General features: G+C 51.4%; 1 protein-coding gene across 1 annotated transcript in view; it reads right to left on the bottom strand.

Annotated features, from left to right (window-relative positions):
- The window catches only part of NGF (nerve growth factor), a 51,539-nt gene extending 46,809 nt beyond the window's left edge, over positions 1 to 4,730 (bottom strand). Inside the window, exon 1 of the mRNA XM_080800756.1 lies at positions 4,691 to 4,730. The gene's annotated coding sequence lies outside the window, so the exon portion shown is untranslated. The remainder of the gene's footprint in view (positions 1 to 4,690) is intronic.
- Between the last annotated feature and the right edge of the window lie 14,075 nt (positions 4,731 to 18,805).

Raw genomic sequence — 18,805 nt, 5'->3', positions numbered from 1 at the left:
CACACTTGGCGGGCTCCCCACCTGCCGAAGCCACCACGGGCAGTGTCAACACAGCTCCCTCTGCTCAGCTTCGTGGTCGATTCTCCAGGAAACCCTGACTGTCTGTCTCTAAGACTACCACTAATGAGAAGCTCTCCACACGTGAAGAGTTGGTCCAACTTTTGGGGCAATTTAAAAAGCACTGTTGCTAGTCCCACCTGACAGAATGCGTCATCAGATGCTTCTCAGCCTCATTAGAAAATCTCCTTAAGTCTCTTATGTCTCCTCTCCCAACCCATTAGGAATCAACTCTGAACTCTGCCGGCCCAATGGCTTCAGTAGTTTTCTCTCTCCTGCTACTTGGGGATGCGTAGCAAGCAGGTGTTTCCATAATCCCCTCCAAGGATAGCATTCATCTTGACCCATGGCACTAGGAATAACCACTGCTTCCATCTTTTGTCCTGGGTGAGAGCTTGGGGCAGGGTTAGGCACAACGCGAGCTATTCTCCTTGAGAATAAATCCAGGGTCACGAGAACCACCTCTCCCGCATAGTCCTGCTCGCTGACTTTTTTCAATCAAATGTCCCATTTTTGATTCCCATTTATTCTCACAGCTTGGGCACAGTTGTATTAATTTGATATCAACATGTTCCCATGTTGATGTAAGTGCTGGCCATGCTGGAGAGAGTTCTGCTTCCTCGTTCTCTTGTTCAGGGAAAGGACCTCCCAGTGCCAGAATGTGATCCATTTAGTAAAGGAGGGAAGGATTCCCTCCCAGAGCTGTGGACACCCGGGGCAAGCAGTCTGCCTGTATTTTTAAGAGCATATGGCAGAGAAGAAAAACAGCCATGCTCTAATACCACCTGTCCCTTCCCCCGACTCTCTTTGGTTTTCTTTTCATGTGGGTCATTTGTAGTCAAGCTCCACTGACAAAAGGCAAAGAGTGATGCCTGGCAGGACCACAGCAGTGAGGTTCCTGCCAATGGCCTCCTGGAGCCTGACATGCTGGTTCTGGGAGAGGAAGCCCAGGCCTGGACTTCTGAAGCCCCATTTCAATGATGAAATAATTGATGCCCTCACAGTAGGGCCTAGAAAAGAGGCCCTTTTTGGTAATTTCCAAAGGAGGTTTTGACTGGGAACAGTATTATCCTTTTAATAAGCATTTAGCCATGTATGAAGGTGCATTTTTGGTCGTCACCATGACCTCTGGCACTTAGTAGGCAAGCTAAGGATATTAAACTTCCTGCATTAAGTAGGTCACACTTAACCAAGAATTGTCCCCCAGCATTGGGAAACACTATTAATTCAATACAATAATCCTATAGATTGGAAAAGCAAAGCCTGAGAAGTTCACTGAGTTGCTCAAAGTCACAAACACTTTTTTCTCTTCTGTCTCCCAACTCAGGAAACTATCACAGAACATTTGCCCAAAGTACAGCAGAAAATTGTCAAGAGATCATCCCAATGTTTCAATCCAGTTCCTACTATGTCAAGGTCTAAAGCCAGCAGTCTATAAAGGCTCCTCAAAAACACATGAAGCAGCCAATTGAAGAATAACGAAAACGCCAGGAAGCACAAGAGACACTTCTTTATTATACGTTGTCATTATTCTGGTCTTGGCCAATCGCTGTGGCTGAAGGTCTAGCTTCCTTGGCTCCAAGGATGGGACAACTCCATCCCTGTGCACACCCAACTGAAAGATCGGTGCCTGGGCTTCTCCAGCTGCATTTCTGGCTCAGGGCCATCCCCGTGTTACTATTCTTTGGAGTCAGGACATGAACTGTTTGCCTACTGCCAGGTAGAAAGGTCCCTGGGAATGGGCTGGGGAAGGGTCTTCCATCTACATTTATTTGCCTGGTGCCACCATATGCTGTTCTGTGAAACTGGCCCATCACACAGTTGATTTCTCAAAACTGGCTAAACCTGAGAGCTGACAGTTTGGCTGATGGTTTGCAAGATCAGAGGGGCCAGTCAAAGAAAGAGAAACCCTCTGGGAACCCAGGTTGTTTGCTCAGAGATACCCAGAGATTTTAAGGGAATCCTCAGCAAACCTTCCACTGGGCCCGGAGAGCAGAGTATTTGCTGCAGGCAAAGGTCTCCAAGGCATGATCAGGACCCCCTTAGTCCCTCCAGGTTTCTTACTGGGAGAAGACAAATGGCTGAGGCTCCGGACCAGGTCTTGCACTGATGGCTGCTTGGGGGCCTGGGCCTCACCCCTGCTCCAGACACAGTGGGGAAGAGCAGCAGCATGTCTCCTGGTAAGTTCTCTGCAGCCCCAATGCAGCTGCCCTCCCAATAGGGCAGTGAATGTGCTGCAGTAGGGCTCAGCACTTGTTTCAAAGGGAAGAGGTGAGATTTTCTCATCAATTTAATCTCAGTAATGATGAGAAACTTCCCTCAGGCTCCAGCCCTGCCCTGCCATGCCCTACCCTCCCTGCTGATGTCGGCAGCTGGGGCCCCCTTCCTGGCCACGGCACAGATCTCTCCACGGAAGAATAGCGTCAAGCCTCTCTCTGGCCCCCCGGCTGGCGGAGGGGGTGGGGTGGGCAATAGGAGGAGGTAAGAACCTCACTCTTTAGAGAAAGGCTAAGAGTACAGAAAGAGTCACCACGACTAGGATGACTGTCCCGATTGGGACCCAGTCTTCCCGACAGGCTAGCAGGCCTGGGCTGCTTCAGGGGTAAGATGGCCGCCCAGGGAAGGCGTGGCCCTAGCAGCGGGTTATGAATCCTCCGAGCTGCTCCTACAGTTCCATCAAGACATGTATCCCCACGCCCCAGAGACCTTGGTTTCCCACTTGTGGTGCCTCCTAACACTTTCCCCTTCAAACCTGCCCTTTTCATGACCTGCTTAAAGATGTTGGGAAAAAGAGGAGGAGTTTGGCACCATGTGACCTTAACCTGGCCCCCTTCAACGACCCAAGTAGGAGGAACACGCCTCTCTTCTGTGAGTCAAGACCAGCAGTGCCGGTGGCAGACCCCACAACACTCCTCCCCACCATTGCTGCCCAGTCCCACAGTCCCCTCTGAACCTCTGGGAACACTGCCCATAGTGGATTGACATTTGGGTTGCCGGGGCTGACATATGACTTATTCCAGAATAAGACCCACCGAAGGCACCCATCCAGATCCAATGGAGCCTTTCCTCTGCACAGGGAGTAAGTTTCAGACATTCAGTAAAAACCAACCAACCAACAAACAACAACAACAAACCTGTAAACACTGCTCAACAAGTACGGGCAGGACCCAAGAGCCCCTGCCCATTCTGCTCTGCTCCGGGAGGGAGAAGTATTCCCCTCCAGTGGCTGAATTGATAGCTTCAAGAGTCTGAAGACCCTGCAAAGATGTCACTGGAGGGCCTTCCACCACTATGTCTGAATTGGCCAGAACGCAGCTGGCCACGCACGTGTAGGGGAGGAGGGGGCTGGCACTGGCAGTGGGTGGGGCCAGAGGATGGAGCCAGGACAATTAATCAAGTGTCTTTTCTCCAGGATTTCCATTGGCCTCAGATGACAGATGGGGCAGAGACACCCAGGAGAGCACTATTTTGGTTTCCAGCTGGGAACGTGTACTAAGTTTTCCTTAATATCCACAGCACCCAAAAAGCTTTGCTGTAATACACTTTAATGCATGAAACACCCATAAATTATCCTTCAAACTGTTACAACTTCCAACCTGGAACCACTTGGAAAAACCAGCCTAGCAAGCAGGATCTTTTTTAATCTCTCAAGTCACAAGGGAAGAGAAAGTTCAAGCAGAAAACACCTTCCACGAGAATCTAGGAGATTTTTTTTGAAAAAAGGAGAGCTGTATCAAACAGAGCTAAGCCACTTGTTTATGTTGCCTCAAAGATGCCGCTTCCTGACCCCTGGGTCCTCTCTCTGCCTCCCCTTGGTTCTTGCCGCCTGGACCCAAGGCGCTGCTCGCCCCACCCCTCTACGCCAGCTTCTCCAACACCTGGCAGCAGACAGCTGGAGGTGAGCCGTGTGACCCAGGTAGTAGGGCTGAGCTTTGGCGACCTCGGCCCAGCGCAGCTCCTTGGAGGTCCCCTGATGCGTCGAGTCCCAAGCCCCTCACTCGGGTCTCCCAGCCCTCCAGCAACGCGGGGAGGAGCCCGAAGACCCTTACTCGGTTCCCTGCAACACTTCTAGAGCGCCCTGCCGGGTTTGTCCCGGTACCTGGAGGCGGCGTGGCACTTTTCGGACTCGGCGCACACAGCAGCCCAAGCGCGGGGCGCACTGGCCCTCCGCGGTGCAGACCACCATTCCTCTCGCCCCGGCGCGCCCGCAGCCCGCGCATCCCTCTCTCGAAGCTCTTTCCCGCTTCCTCACTTGCGCGCTGTCCCCTTCCAGCCCTCGAACTAGCAGCCCCAGGCATCGCCCTGCGGCTACTGCAGCCTCCGGGGTTGCCTCCCCGGACTGCGGGCCATCGGGAGACAGGGAACTCCGGGAAGAAAGAGAGAGAGAGCGCTGCCCACCACCACCACCACCCCCACCGCGACTGGCCCGCCTGCCCAGGCTCCCGCGCTCCCGCACCCATTCGGGACACTCCTCTCACCGCTGCACTTCAGCCCGCGGGAGCCTCGGGGGTGCCCGGAGATCTCGCCAGACCGGGATCCATGCACTCTCTCCCAGGGAGCCCAGCCGCGCTAGCCCGCGCCCCTGCCCGCGCTGCGCCCCTCTCGGGGCTCGGCTCGGGGCAGCCTGACTCACCGCTGCGCTCCCCTCCGGCTCCTAGCGCTCTCTGCTGTGCATGAGCGCCGAGCTGCTCAAACACCAGCTTCTTGAATTCTTAGCCCCTCCTCCCGGACTCCTGAGTCACTCACTCCAAATCCTTCCCCCACTGCAACCCTCCCCAGCCCGGGCCCCGCACCTGCTCTGGTGGGCGGAGGTGCCGGGCTGTAGGGGGTCCTGGGTGCTAGAGGTCGATCGCTCCCAGAAGGGCTGGCTCGGCACAGCCGGGGAAAGGTTCAAACCTCCAGAGCTCAAAGGGAAACACACGAGGGTCGGAGGGGCCTCGCGGGCAAAGTCTGGACGGGGATTTTCTGGAGCACCCGGCGGGGGTGTGGGCTTCGAACGCCTTTTGGCCGGCAGGCGGTTGTGGGCGGAGTTGTCCGAACTTCCTCGCACCTCTCCACCCTTGCCTCTAGCGTCGCCCGAGGCCAGCGCTCTGGGGGTCCGCCCGACGTCACGCTCGGTGCCCAAGGGCTTGGCTGCCTCTGCTCAGAGCAGCGAGAGAAGAGTTCGGAGAGCTTTCGGCCTGGGACGCCACCCATAGCCTCGGGAGAAAAGAGCACCCAGGGGAGCTTGGCGAGATGCAGGTACCGGGGTTCCTCCAATTCAGGGGAAGGCGGGGGCTCTGAGAACCAGAACCAGCTTTTTTTAAAAGCCGCCCCCCCTTCCCCAGCAGGAGCGAGTTGGCATGGGGACAAGGGCTAGAGGATTTATGAGGCAGGACCTAGACTCAGGGCTTTAACTTAAGGGTCTGGGTTCCAGAAGCTTCCTTGCTGGGGATGCTGACCTCTCTGAAATTGTGGGCGAATTTGTATGTCTGTGTTGGGTGTGTGCCTTTTTCTGGCTAGAGGGTCTGCTGCTTTCTTCAGTTTTGCAAGAGTTCTGTCACTCTAAGCTGATCTAGGCAGAAAGAGCCTGGTGCCCTACCTTAGGCCCTAAACAAATTCCTTTTTATCCTCCCAGTGTGGACTTCAAGTGAAGTTGGATCCCTGGGCTGTCTTTCCAAGATTTCTTGGGTTCCTGGATTCAGAGTCTCACAGGGGAGCTCCTCTGGATCCCCTGCCTGGCCTTTCCCACCCCAGCCCCAAACTAGCAAGGCAGATTTCTCACCAAGTGCTCATCATTAACTGTCATGTTCTGGAGGGTCTGTCATGTTCTGTCATAGGTCTTTGAAAATTCACACCCCGACTCCCTCCGAGGGTGGGGGGGGAGAGCTTCAGATGTCTTCACTCCTTCCTTGCATAAACTGTATGCTGAACCCCCTACCCCGTTTCTGATGCCGCTGGAGGAACAGATGTGGGGAGAGAGAGAGAGGTTTCTGATGAAACCATGCCTGCACTCTTCAGGCAAAGGTCACCTTCAGGTACTGGGATTTAGGGAGACACAGCGGGGGACTTCCTGTTCTAAGCCCAAGAGTGGCCCTTTATGCCCAGTGCAGGTCACTTGAGCAAAGTCAGGCTCTGCTTAGGCCCTGGCAATGCCCTTAAGACGTATCGGCCTGAGTTCTTCCCTTTTTTCTGTTTGCACCTTTGTCGGGATACCTAAGTCCACTCCATGGATGCATGCTGAGAAGGATGAGGTAGGAAGAAAGCCCCAGAAATGAAAGTCAGCCTTAGCTTTGGGATGAGCTCATTATTTCCCAGCAAAGGCTCTTTCACTGCTGAGTTGTTCATATACACCCTGGGGGCTGAACGCACTTCGGGGGAGGGGGCTAACAACTGGGGACACCATAAACGGCCTTTCTGTGGAGGTAGCATTGGAGTCTGGGTGATGCATGAGGAACTTCAGCATCGTCAAGTTAACGAAGAGATTCCCAGACAATAGGACAAATTCATTCATCAATTGTGCCATGTAGAAACTTGTCTGAAAGCACCAGCCCTAAGTCTTACCTAACAGCTGCCTGAGAATTTAGGGATGACGTTCTAAATTTTAGAATAGCAGAGAATTTGCTTGTTGAATGCAGAGCTTTTGTACGCAAACTTGTGGCATCACCCAGAAGGACAAAAGGATTTGGGGCACTTGTGGTTCTCTTTCATGTGGTGTGTAAGGGGGAAATTTAAAATGATGTAAGCAGAATATAAGCCTAGACGCCCCAGCCCCCAGATTGTTGATTATATTCTGATGGCACATGTTGGTTTAATAAGAGCTCTTTCCATCCCTGACTAGCTCAGTTTCTGTCCCTGAACTTAAAGGATCTCAAGTAAATCAGAATACGTAAATGACAAACAAATAAACAAACACTCCAAAGAGTACTCATCGAGCACTGGCTGTGTGCATGGCGCTGTGAGATGGCCACTGTCCCTAATCAGAGAGCACGTGCTCTTGTGTGAGCTGGATTGTTAGGCCCTACCTGTGTTTATCACGGTCTCCCCAGGTCCTGGCACAGGTCTTGGCACACAGTAGGTGCTCAGTAAATGCTTAGAGCCATTTGTGACTGTCAGACAACCCATTCTCACTGCAGTAGTTTCCAGCAGGTTACTGATCAGGCGGGGCCTTGGCCCAGAAGCCGCAGCCAGGTGTGCCTCCTCTTGCCTCTTGAACTTGCATAAAGGGCCCCCAAGGCAATGGCCTTCTCCTGGGTCACTGAGACAAGGACGTTAAGGCCCCGACTCACTATAGGAATGCAAAACAGCTCAAGGGACAGCGAGCGGAAGGAATGGTGCGGACAAGCGGAGGATAAGAATGTTTTCCTGTACTAGATTTTCTCGAAAGAGCTTTTTATCTAGGGTATCAAAATAACCAGCAGCTGATGCATTTGCTGCCTCGGAGGACAGATTGTGGCGTGTGCAGCAATTGTTATTTCTGAGGCTTCGGGAAGCCTGCAGCCACCGAGTGCCTCATCAACAGCGACACTCAGCTGAGCATAATGCTCCTGCCCGTCCGTTGCTTCGTTCCAGAAGCCAGGACAAAGTGCACATGCTATTTAAAACACCAGTAGGCTCGGCAGCGATCTGCCAGCGCTGATGGAATTGCCGGATTCGCTCGCAAGACGTGGGGAACAGAAATATTGTCCCAGTTGCTGGGGGACGTGGTAGCTCCAGCTCCAAGTCGGGTTTTTTTTTTTTTTTTTTTCCTTCTTTCTAATCAGAGTGGAGAAAAACTTCAGGAGAGAAAACGTTTTATAATGCTTCCTGAGACGACATGGCCACGGAATCAGAGATGATTACCCTGCCACCTCCCTGACACGGGGAGACAGGGGCCCCGGGAGGGACGAGGGCTCCGCCAAGTTCAAATGGCCAGGGTCATGGCCAGAACTTGGCTCTGGCTTTCTACCACCCTCCCTGAAAGAGACCGAGGGAGAGACCTCTGCCGCACCCGCCCCCCCCCCCCGCCCCGCCAACCCTGCCCTAGTGGGGAGGCTGGTATGAGAGCAAAGGCAGACCAGTGTGTGGACAACAGTCAGGGACTCTGTCTTCTCCCTGGGGGGAAGGGGGGAATGTCCCTGCCTGCTCCCAGGGCCCACCCCTAGTGTCTCTGGGATCTTCGGTTTCTTCATCTCTACGGGGTACTGATCTGATGAACATTCACTTGCCTCTTCTCTCTCAAAGAAACTGCTGGCCCTCCTGCCGCCCAGCCTCGGGATTTCTCAACTTCCTTCCACTATCAAATTCCTCAGCAGAGTGATCTACACCCACCATTTCTTTGGCTCCCCTTAACTTCCTGCAATCTGGTTCCCATCTTCTTCCCCTCCCCTCCCCTTCCCAGTACCGAACTGCTGTTTTCTCCTTAAAGGTCACCAGTTGCAATAACAGCACGGCCACCGACATAATAATCGCAGTGTTTCTTGAGTGCGAGCTGTGTTTCCGGCCCTGGGCAGGGCGTCTTCTGGGCTGAATCAGTAGGTATCATCCCTTTGTGAAAGAGGAGGCTGAAACTAGGAGGTGCGTCTCTCGCTCATCCTAAGTTCCTCGTAGCCAGTGGCCTGGCCACAGAGAGATGTGGACAAGCTCTCGCTGTTAAACTCCATGCCTCCTCCTTCATTCAGCCCAGCTGAGCGGACTTTCCTCCCCTTTCCTCCTGTTCCTCCCCTGAGGATTTCCTGCACCAAATGCTTCCTCTCTAGGCATCTGCGACAGTGGTGTCCTGGCTTACCGTTGTCCTCTCTGATTTCTCCGTCTGTCCTTGGAGTGCACGTACACGTGCTTCCATGGCTTGACATTCTTCCCCGCTCAGTCCTCCCCACGTTAGGGTTCCACACCCAGCCCTAGCTCTGACCTCTCGCCCTTGCTCCTTGGGTCACTAACATCTTGAGCATTCCTGTTTGCAGAGTACTACCTAGGTTCTTGTTTTAGGCCACCTGCCCAGGCACTGGCAAGGCCTACGCAGCCATCCCACCTCCCACCCTCTGCGTCCCCATCCAAAATCCTTGGTCTCTGCTTAGTTGCCAGAGCCCTGAAGATGCCATCACAGGAGCAGGTCAGAGAATCTAGTTGGGCTCGGGGTAGTTTGGCTCTTCTCCAGCAGGGGCACCGCAGTCCAGGAGAGCCAGCAGCTTGGAACCTAGAAGATTTAGCTCGTCCATCCCATCTACTCTCTAAGGTCCTGTGACCTTTGGGAGAAAGGTCTATCCCCTTGGAGCCATGATAACTCTAACTCCTTGTAATTATGTAACTAGATATCTCAAGTAACTCACTTCTGAGCACCTGCTGGGTGCCAGTCCTGGTCTAGGTGCTGGGGGTTCAGCAAGTGAAGAAAACAGCCTCTAGCCCTGTGGCACTTAAATTCCAATAAAGGACTCCATCCATCTCATAAATATTCGTGTAACGTACATGATACGCCAGGCCCATAGAGAGAAAATTGTGATCTTGGCGAGCTTAGTTTGGAAAGGGGCTGGGGGGGGAGACAGACAGAGAGACCGGCAGCGACGATGCAGAGGACCATCTCCTTAGTTGCAAAGCGAGCGGAGTGAGCCTCCCAGTGGATCGGAGTCTGCGTGCTGCTCTCTTGACCCAAACAGCTGTGATCCTCCGACTTCTGACTGCTTTCTGTCCCCACAGGGCCTCCAGTGACCCCATGGCCACCGCGTGGACAGCAAGCTCAGGTCTTCATTGGTGCTGTCTTCGGAGACCTCCGCGTTTGTCAGAGGGGCTGGCCCTCCGTGCTCCCCCTGAGCCTCCCCAGCCCTGTACTGCCCCCAGAGTCTTCACCTGGGTCCTCCCCACACCGCCCATCACTACTGGTGTGGGCCGTTCCTGACTGGCCACCCCAGAGATGTCCCCAGGTCAGGGACCCCCTCCATGGCCAAATCCTGCCCGTAGAGCATCTCAGTTATACTTCCGTGTCACATGGTGTTGTGTCGACAATGAGGGTTCTGTGGTGCCGGGGCAGGGAGGAGCCTGGGGTAGGTAGGCTCTGCTTCACCGTGGGCGGCTCTCTGGCCCCTCCATGGTCCCGCTGAATGCTGGATCTGTGTTCGTTCTGGGGCAGGGTCTGTGTTTGGTATAAGGAAAAAGGTTAAGAAATGCTTCCCGCCATGTATGAGTGTCCTATCCACTGGGGAAGCAGGCACAGAAACTAGTAAGACCTACCCCAGGGAAGATATGGAAGCTCGGGGAAGCAGCATATGACCAGCTTGGAGCTTCCAAGACTCTTCATGCTCGTCTCATGGTACGAGCATCGAGTCCATAGTCCTGAAAATGATATGAAGCCCTGGGTCATCCTGCACCCTCATGCCCCCTCCACTCCCGTCTTGCTCCGTCCTTTTCTCTGCTGTCACTCCATCCGCGGCCAGTTGTGTTTGTTTTAGTTCATTTAACAAGCTGCTCTGGCATGTCTGGGTCCTTTAAGCCATTTCCAGGGCCTCACAAACGGTCAGCCCCCCACCTCCTTCTTCATCTGACCCATCCCTCTTCCTTTGAGGCTCGTCTCTTAGAATCTTAAATGACACTTCGGATGGTGTGCTTTCTTTGGTCCCCTAGAGAAAGATTTGGTGCCCTTTCCAGGTACTTCTGCAGCATTCTGTATGGTACAGAGCAAATGCTTAATAAATCTTTGTAAAGGAGGTTTTGTCGGAGCCGAGCTTTGAAGCATGAGGAAGAGCCAGGGAACAGTGCAGGGAAGGGCATCGTTTCAGACAGAGGGAACAGCATGAACGAAGGTGTGCAAGTGTGAAACAGCGCAGTGCATGCGGGAAGCTACAGCCAGTTCAGAATCAATGAGCTCAGCCTTGCAGGGTATGGAGCCAGAGTAGTCAGGGATGAAGGAGGCCTGGATTATGGAGGGTGGGGTGGAGTATGGGGAGAACAATTTGGAGTCCTGGCAGAGTGATCATCCCTCTGCCTCATCTCAAAAATGGTTGAAGGTAATTTCAGGGGAGGGAAGAATAATCTTCTGTCCTTACTCTCTGCCTCCGGGGCTCTTTGAACACACTCCTGCATCCAGAGAAAGCCTCTAGGTGCTTACAGGAAAAGGCCATGAGCATGCACCACAGTCGTGGGATGGGAGGGAATGGGCAATGGCACCAATACTTTATGCCACGTCCTCAGCCTGATGCCCCAGAGTCTTCCATCCTCTCCACCCAGTTTGGTCTCCCAGTCTCCTGGGATTGAAACATGAAGTTTGATCCAAGTGAACAATGATGATGGCAGCCTGAGAGCTGAGCTGGGAGCTGAGCAGACAGAGGAGACACATTCAAAATAAATCCAGGGGGAGATCTGTCAGGACGTGGGGTATGGTGAATGGTGGGATGAGGGAGGGAAAGAGGTCTCTTGCATGGACCCTGGGTTCCCGATTTGCCTGACCTGGTAAATGGTGGTGCCAACTGCCAGCTGTGGAGATGGGGTATCTGAAGGGGGAGCCTGTGGGAGGGCGGGACACAGAGGTCTTCAGCTGAGGATTCTGTGTGACCTGTGGAACAGTCAGGGGCATACATGCAACATGAAAGTGTGAAGGTCAGGAAAGGTGTTCAGGCTAGCTGTCTCTGCACACTGCATGCAGGCTGAAGGGAACCGCCAGCATTATCTCAAAGTCTCCACTGCGGCCTTCTCTCCCCATTGATGCCCTTCTCATTCCTCTACCTTGTTGGTCCAAGGATAACCGTGGAGCATCTCCCAGAAGCCTGGGCCTAGGGGAAAAGGCCACTCCTTCCAGCAATCTCTGTTTCTTTCCTATCTGTTTCAGTAGCACTCGCTCTGCACCCTCCCACTTTAGGGACAGGCCCAAGAGGGGGCCTCCTATCCCCACTAAACTCTAAATCCTGCCAGCTCTCAATTCCTAGTAGCCATCATAACACCTGGAGTATGGTAGGTCCTCAATAAATGCATTTTATATGACTGAATAAGTTGAAGCTCAGAGAGCTTGAATAACCTGCCTGAGGTCACACAGCAAGGGAAAAAGTAACCTAGTCTGTTGGCCTATCAAGCCCGCACCCCTGGTACTACACCTTATTGAGGGATATTTGGGAAAGGTGTTAAAGAACCCAGTCTTGGGTCTCTAAAATCGTTTTTTGCCAGCATGGTAAAAGCTAAGAAGGCTATACCACTTAGACATGCTGGCAGGCTTAATGCCACTGCAACCCTTGGCCACGGGCGGGGGCGGGGGGTGTCAAGAAGGCGTGGGGGTCCTTTAGCCCCACCCTCCCTGGCTGTGGTCCTGCTGAGGAAGCCTGCAGGAAGTTGCTGGGAGCCCTTTCAGGCTAGAGGGGCACTTCCTCAGCATGGAGCGCAGGCTGGAGGCGGTGCAGGTGTGAGGCAGGGGTCACCTGTGCAGGGGTGAGAATCCGCATCCCCGTGGGACCTCGCTGCCAAACTGTGAGTCTGGCCAAAACTGCCTCCCTCGTTCTGCGTTCCCTTCACCAAGCTGACCCTGCTTCCTCACTGAGGTCTCAACACAGGTGTGACTTTGGAGGCAGCCTGACTGCTCACCTCTGGGGTAGGGTCTTCCTCAGGGGTCCCGGCGCCCCCTGGGACCTGGCCTCCATGGTCTCTGCACTTGATTATAAAGGCCTGTCTGCTTGATTGTTCCCCTTATCTCTCCCCCAACAAACTTCTGGCAGGGGCCACGGCACCCCCCGAACTTAACACCCCCCCAACACAGCGGCTGCTCCATTCCCCATTGCTGCTTAACAGGCATGTCTACATGTGTGCTCTGCCACTCTTTCTTTGCCTTTCTGGGGATGCAAGTCAAACGTATGCAATCACCAATCACGGTTTGTCCTTAGCTTCCACCTCTCCCTGAGAGAAGCAAAGCAAGCCAGGCCTCTAGAAACAGAAAGATCTGGGTTCCTTATTCCAGTTCCTTTGCTTATTGAGCCCAACACCTGTAAATTAAAGTGACGGGTCCCTATCAGGCACTGGTGTTTAGCTGTGCTCAGCACAGAGCTGGGTGTATCCCCCCGCCACCGTACCCCCGGGTGCGCACGCCGCATGCAGGCACGCCCTGCACGTGCCCTGCCAAGGGCCAAGCTGCACGGACTGTAGAAGTACTCGCAGACGGAGGGAGGCTGGAGTGCCCACTGCAAGGTCAGAGAAGGAGAGGCTGCCAGACACTTGGGGACAGCAGGAGGCGAGGTTGCAGACCAGAACCCTTCTTCTCCAGGCTCCTGGCTCCTCCGGGCTGTAGAATGTCCTCGGGCTGTCTTTCCTCCCTCATTCTGCAAGCCTGCAGAGGTTTTTTTTTTTTTTTTCCTCCTTCCCCAGGAATGGAGATTCATTTATCGTCATTCTAATTTTAAAAGTTCTCCATGTGCAGAGATGACTTTGATCTTCAGCAGGAGTTTATTTCTTCCCATTAGCATCACATTATACAATCTCTGACAGATTAATCACAGCTATTGTTCTACTGTTTATTCTACACACTGTATCATTTTACTTTCAAAATGTTATTTTAATTAAGAAGGAAGCGCATTAGGGGAAGACATTTTCCTGACAGACGGGCTTCTCTGGCCCCTACCAAGCAGGTGTATGCCCCTGCTGCTTGCAAGGGTAACGTCTCCGGCAAGGAGCTCGGGGAGGAAGTGAGACCTGGCCTCCTATGATGTGATGGGTAGACTGGAAATATCTTGGTTGAAGCGGAGTTATATCTTTTCCAAGAAGATTTCTTCTTGGTCTTTTTAAAAAAGTAACATGTGCTTGTATTATGCAGCGTAAAGACCACTGCCCTAAATGCGGCTGGCTTTTGATAGAAGGCTGCACAGGCATAGAGATTGGGCCTGTGGCCTTCATGGTTTCTTCATCCAAAGTTTGGATCCAGCCTGTCCTAGACACTTACCACCTCTGTGACATTGGGCAAGTGAATTAACCTCTCTGAGCATGGGATTCTTCAAAAGAGGACGATCCTCAACAGGGATGCCTATGGAAACTTTGGGAGGTTTAAACAAGACACTGAGGATAAGCCACTTTGGGATGTTTCTGGGCAATGATGAGTGCTTGGTGGGGGGATCATTAGTGATTCCACAGATGCATTTCCTTGTGCTCAGATCAAACTAGCTAGGGGTGACAGGAGGGGGAGAGGCAGACTTAACCAACCTGCCAGTTTTGCGGAGGGCCCACGCTGGGTTGGAAAGAGTAACCGCTTTGAAACCACAGAATCCAAAAACACATTTCGACTTCACCATCTACCCTCAAGTTCTGGACCCAGAGCCAGATACCAAGCCAGTTGGAGCAACATGTTCTTTTTTTTGAAAAAGAAAAACATTTTGCAGTGAGGGGAAGAATGCCTGCGCAAGTGTCCTGAGCAGCAAAGCTCCTGTGTTTGACATCGTCCCGCTGGCCTGAGGTGACAGAAAGGAGCTGCTTGGCTACCAGGTTCCCAGGATGGGTGACAAGCTGGTTTAACCCGTGCATCTGATGTGTGTGCCTTGATGCAGACAATTCTGGCTCAGCCATTGCAGCATCAGCGCCGGCATCATCCAGTCAGTCCTGATGGGTGTGATTAAGGGGACAGGAGGCCTTTTCAGACCCTTTTGGAACTGAGTTTGTGTTGTCAGAGGAACAGCAGTGGCTGAAGTACGTCTATCCCTAGATGGAATCCAGAAGCCATCTAAGCCCTGACCAAGGAGCTACAGAAATGAAGAAAAGGGGCGCCTGGGTGGCTCAGTCGGTTAAGTGTCTGCCTTCAGCTCAGGTCATGCATGATATCAGGGGCCTGGGATCGAGTCCCATGTCAGGCTCCTTGATCAAAGAGGAGTCTGCTTCTCTCTCTGCCTCTGCCCCTCCTCCTGCTCGTGCTCTCTCTCTCTCTCTCAAATAAATAAATAAAATCTTAACAAAACAAAACACTAAAATTCCTAGAGAGTAAAACTGCCCTCCCTACTTGGAATTCTCTGTTAGGTCCCCTCGGAATAAAGTTTAAGGGATAACCACAATTCTTTTGTTGCATTGGAATTTTGTCATTTCAAATACTGGGCGCTCTGAGATCAGATATTTGGCTTTTTTTCTTCTCTGCGCCAGCAGATCTGAGTACATACAGTACCTGGCAGAATTGTCTTCAGTAATAGTTGTTAAGCTGAGCTGAGTGAAACGATGCCAAGAAATGGGCCGTTGTCTGGGATCCTTCGTTATAGAGAAACCTTCATCGTAAGGAGACTTAGCCACTTCAGTATGAACAGCTGGGATCTGTTAGGGTGGAGTAAAGGTATAAATGGGGGTAAAAACCAAAGACAGCACACATGGCATTGTCATTAACGGCATCTAGAGTACAGTTAATATATGAAACGGGCCGTGTGTCCAGAAGCAGTGTACAAAGTCACATTGTTCCAAGAGTGGCTTTAGCAATTTTTCCATGCTCCTTGCATGTGTGCAGGGAAAGACGGATCGGTTTGCATTGGAAGAAAGGGAGGTTTACCGAAGACATCAAGTGCAGTATTTGCAGCTCTCTCAATGGAGGAATGAGGCACAGAATATACCTTTTTATGGGGATGTTTCCTTTCCAACAAAAGCAAAAATCCTTGGAAATACTCTTAGTTAACATTTTTATAGGCTTTGATATACTTTTCAGCACTTTCATATATCACAAATATTCCTTTAAACTTCAGAAACAAAACTAAGCATGATTTTAGTTTATTCTACACATTTTTCTAATACTGGGACTGGTAAACATTGTAAGTGTCCTTGGCTTCCAGTGGCTCTGAAAGTTGCTGCTTGACCTCTAAAGTTGTGAATCTCTTCAGGTCATTCTGGTCTAAACCTCCTTGCTGCCTCTTACGGGGAAATTTGTCACTTATGGGAAATTTCCGATCATTCACTACCTAGGCAGGTGGCTTGGCTTTCCTAGACCCCAGCGTGGGTCTAAGACAAAAGTCACTAAAAATGACACCGTCCAGGGCTTGCCAAAGTCAGAGACGGGTTTCACCGTTAACAGTTTCAAATAGCTGTTTTAAAAGGTACAACTAATAATAAAAATCTAATAAAAATTGTAGTCAGGCACTTTGCAAATATAATACATGACATAAAAATGCATAATACAAATGATTCTAGTTGGCGTGCTAGGAGACAGTGTGCTAGGATATGAAGAGGCGTGTTGGCACTGTCTGTTTTTAGCTGTGCCCGACCCATGGGGTGCAGCTCAAAGAATGCTTTGCAAGAAGAATGGCACAAAGCTGGCAGGGCAGGAAAATACCAAACAGGACTGAAGGGAGAAGGGACTTGAATGTGCTCCGTGTTTGGCTACGTGTAAGTGTCCAACACACTCACACGCAAAGTCGAATGCGATGCATTTTTTTTCATTGTGCCTCTTAATAATTTTATTCTCAGCCTTCCTCTGGCTCAGGAGCAGCAAAGTCAAGGTTAGTGTGATGGAAGGATTTGCAGCCTTGAAGGAATATGCTTCTGAGTCCAGCTCAGGACTGGTCTATGCAAAATGATAAAGGGACTGCTCCTTTTACATGGCTTCCCCTCTCCTCCCTGCATCCCTCCAGGACCCAAGCACAGTGGAGCTCCCTGCCCAGGTGGGACAATAGGCAGTGTGTCAGGAGTCCTTCTCTTTGGGTCTCGGCTTGACTCTAATTTCCCGCATGACCTTGGGCAAGATTGTTTACCTCTCTGGACCTCGGTTTCTTCAAATGAAACAAGAGGCTCGGACTAAATGGTGTCAAGAGTATATTTGAATCGCAAGTTGCTAAAATAAATCAATCTACATTAAGCAACCTCTCTAGTAGGTATTTTCATTTTGAAATAAGCTGCCTGAAAAGGGCAATGCTTATCCAAGAGGAATGACTATTTAATGGTGAAATTTCGGGCTTCTGCCAAATGAAGAACAGTTCTTTTTTTGAAACGTGTGTCTGTGTGTGTGTGTGTTTTGCATGGAAGGGGTGGTTTAGATGGTGAAGAGCTTGACATCCTTCTAGTTGCCCACACCAAAAACACTGGGGACATCGTTGACTTCTTCCTCTTCCATCCAGTATCCAGTTTGTTAGCAAATCCTAGTGGTTCATTCGACTTAACCTACCTAGACTCTGACCACTTTTCTTTATCTGATTGTCTGTAGACCGTCGTCATCTTTATCTCTCCCCTAGATTGTAGCAATACTCTCTTAACTGTTTTCTCTGCTTCCGGCTGTGTCTCCCTTCAGTCCAGCTGCTGCCAAAATGATCCTGCTGAAAGTCAAAACCCTCTCTTGGAATCTCTGTAAGTCTCTTTGGACCGGATGATACGGAGGTAAGAAACAACACCAAAACCTCAGTGGCTTAACCCAATCAAGCTTATTTCTCCTCTAAAGCTTCTACTTGAAAGTGACCACATCACACCTACTCCCCCATTTTGTTGGAGCAAGTCACATTCTCGTCCATTCTCAAAGGACGGGAAGGTCCCTCTCCTGTGACCGGAAGGGGGAAGACGGGAAATAATTTGTCCGCAGCATAATGGCTGCCACAAGTCCCCATCTCACTTGGAAAATATCCCGAATCCTCATCACACCCTCCAGGCCCCTGCAGGTGTGACTTCCAACTCAGGTGTGACTTCCAACTCCGGTGTGACTTCTCCGTCTCACCTCATCCTACTTTCCCTCTCCCTCCACTTCAGCGGCTTCCCACTCTAGGCAGGATCCTGGAGATACTGTGAGTTACTACAAGAAATGTATATATTCGGTCTTGGACCAGCTCCTGGCACAGAGCTCCTCAAACCCTTGGAATTTCCTGTGAGGAGATCTACAAAGGTATCTCTTGTTATGTTAATGAGCGTCTTTTGGACCCCACCTAGGTTCCCTGGTGGCTGCCAGTGGAAGCAAACAGATTAGAGGGGTGGAACTTTCAGTCCCACCCCCTGACCTCAGGGGCAGGGAGAGGGGCTGGAGGTTGAATCAATCTCGAATCAATCACCAGTGGCCGAGTATTTAATCTATCATACCTGTGTCAGGAAGCCTCCCCAGAGGAGCGGGTTCAGAGTGTCTGGGTGGGTAAGCACATGGAGATCAGGGGCAAGTGGGGCACTCAGAGAGGGTCTGGAAGCTCTCTTTTCCGCATATCTTGCCCTATGACATCTTCCATCTGGCTGTTCCTGACTTAGATGATTTTGTCATAAACTGGCAATCCCACAGCTAAAATGTTTCTCTGACATATTCTAGCAAAAGAATCAAACCCAAAGAGAGGGTCATTGGAACCTCTGATCTATAGCTGATGGGTCAGACGCACAAGTGACAACTTGGATTGGCAATGGGCATTTGAAGTCAGGGGAGAGGGGACAGTCTTAAAGGACTGAGCCCCTAGCCGATGGGATCCCAGCTCAATAGCAAATTGAGCTGACTTGTAGAACACCTGGCAGGTGTCAGAACTGCTTGATGGTATGGGACTTCTCTACCCTCACATTGAAATTGGGTGCAGAACTTTCACTCCCTCTCAGGGCCTTTGCACTTGCTCTTTGCTCCTTGGAATGCTCTCCCACCAGAAGCTTGTGGAGCTTACTTCCTCAATTCATTCAAGTCTTTGCTCAAGTGCTCCTTCACACTGAGGATTTTCCTGACCACTATAATTAAAAACACAAGTCACATTCTCCCACACATACACCCCAGCATTTCCTATCCTGCTTCCCTGTTCCTAGCTTTTTCTCCTGAATTTATCATCTCCTAATACAACATGTAACTGACATTTATTTCCTGGCAGAGAGTAATTACTGTGAGCATGATCTCTGTATTACTCAGGTTCTAATCCTTGACGCCTCTATT

The sequence above is a fragment of the Martes martes genome, assembly GCF_963455335.1.
Source record: "Martes martes genome assembly, chromosome: 4".
NCBI lineage: Eukaryota > Metazoa > Chordata > Mammalia > Carnivora > Mustelidae > Martes > Martes martes.
This window is presented reverse-complemented; position numbering and strand designations above follow the sequence as displayed.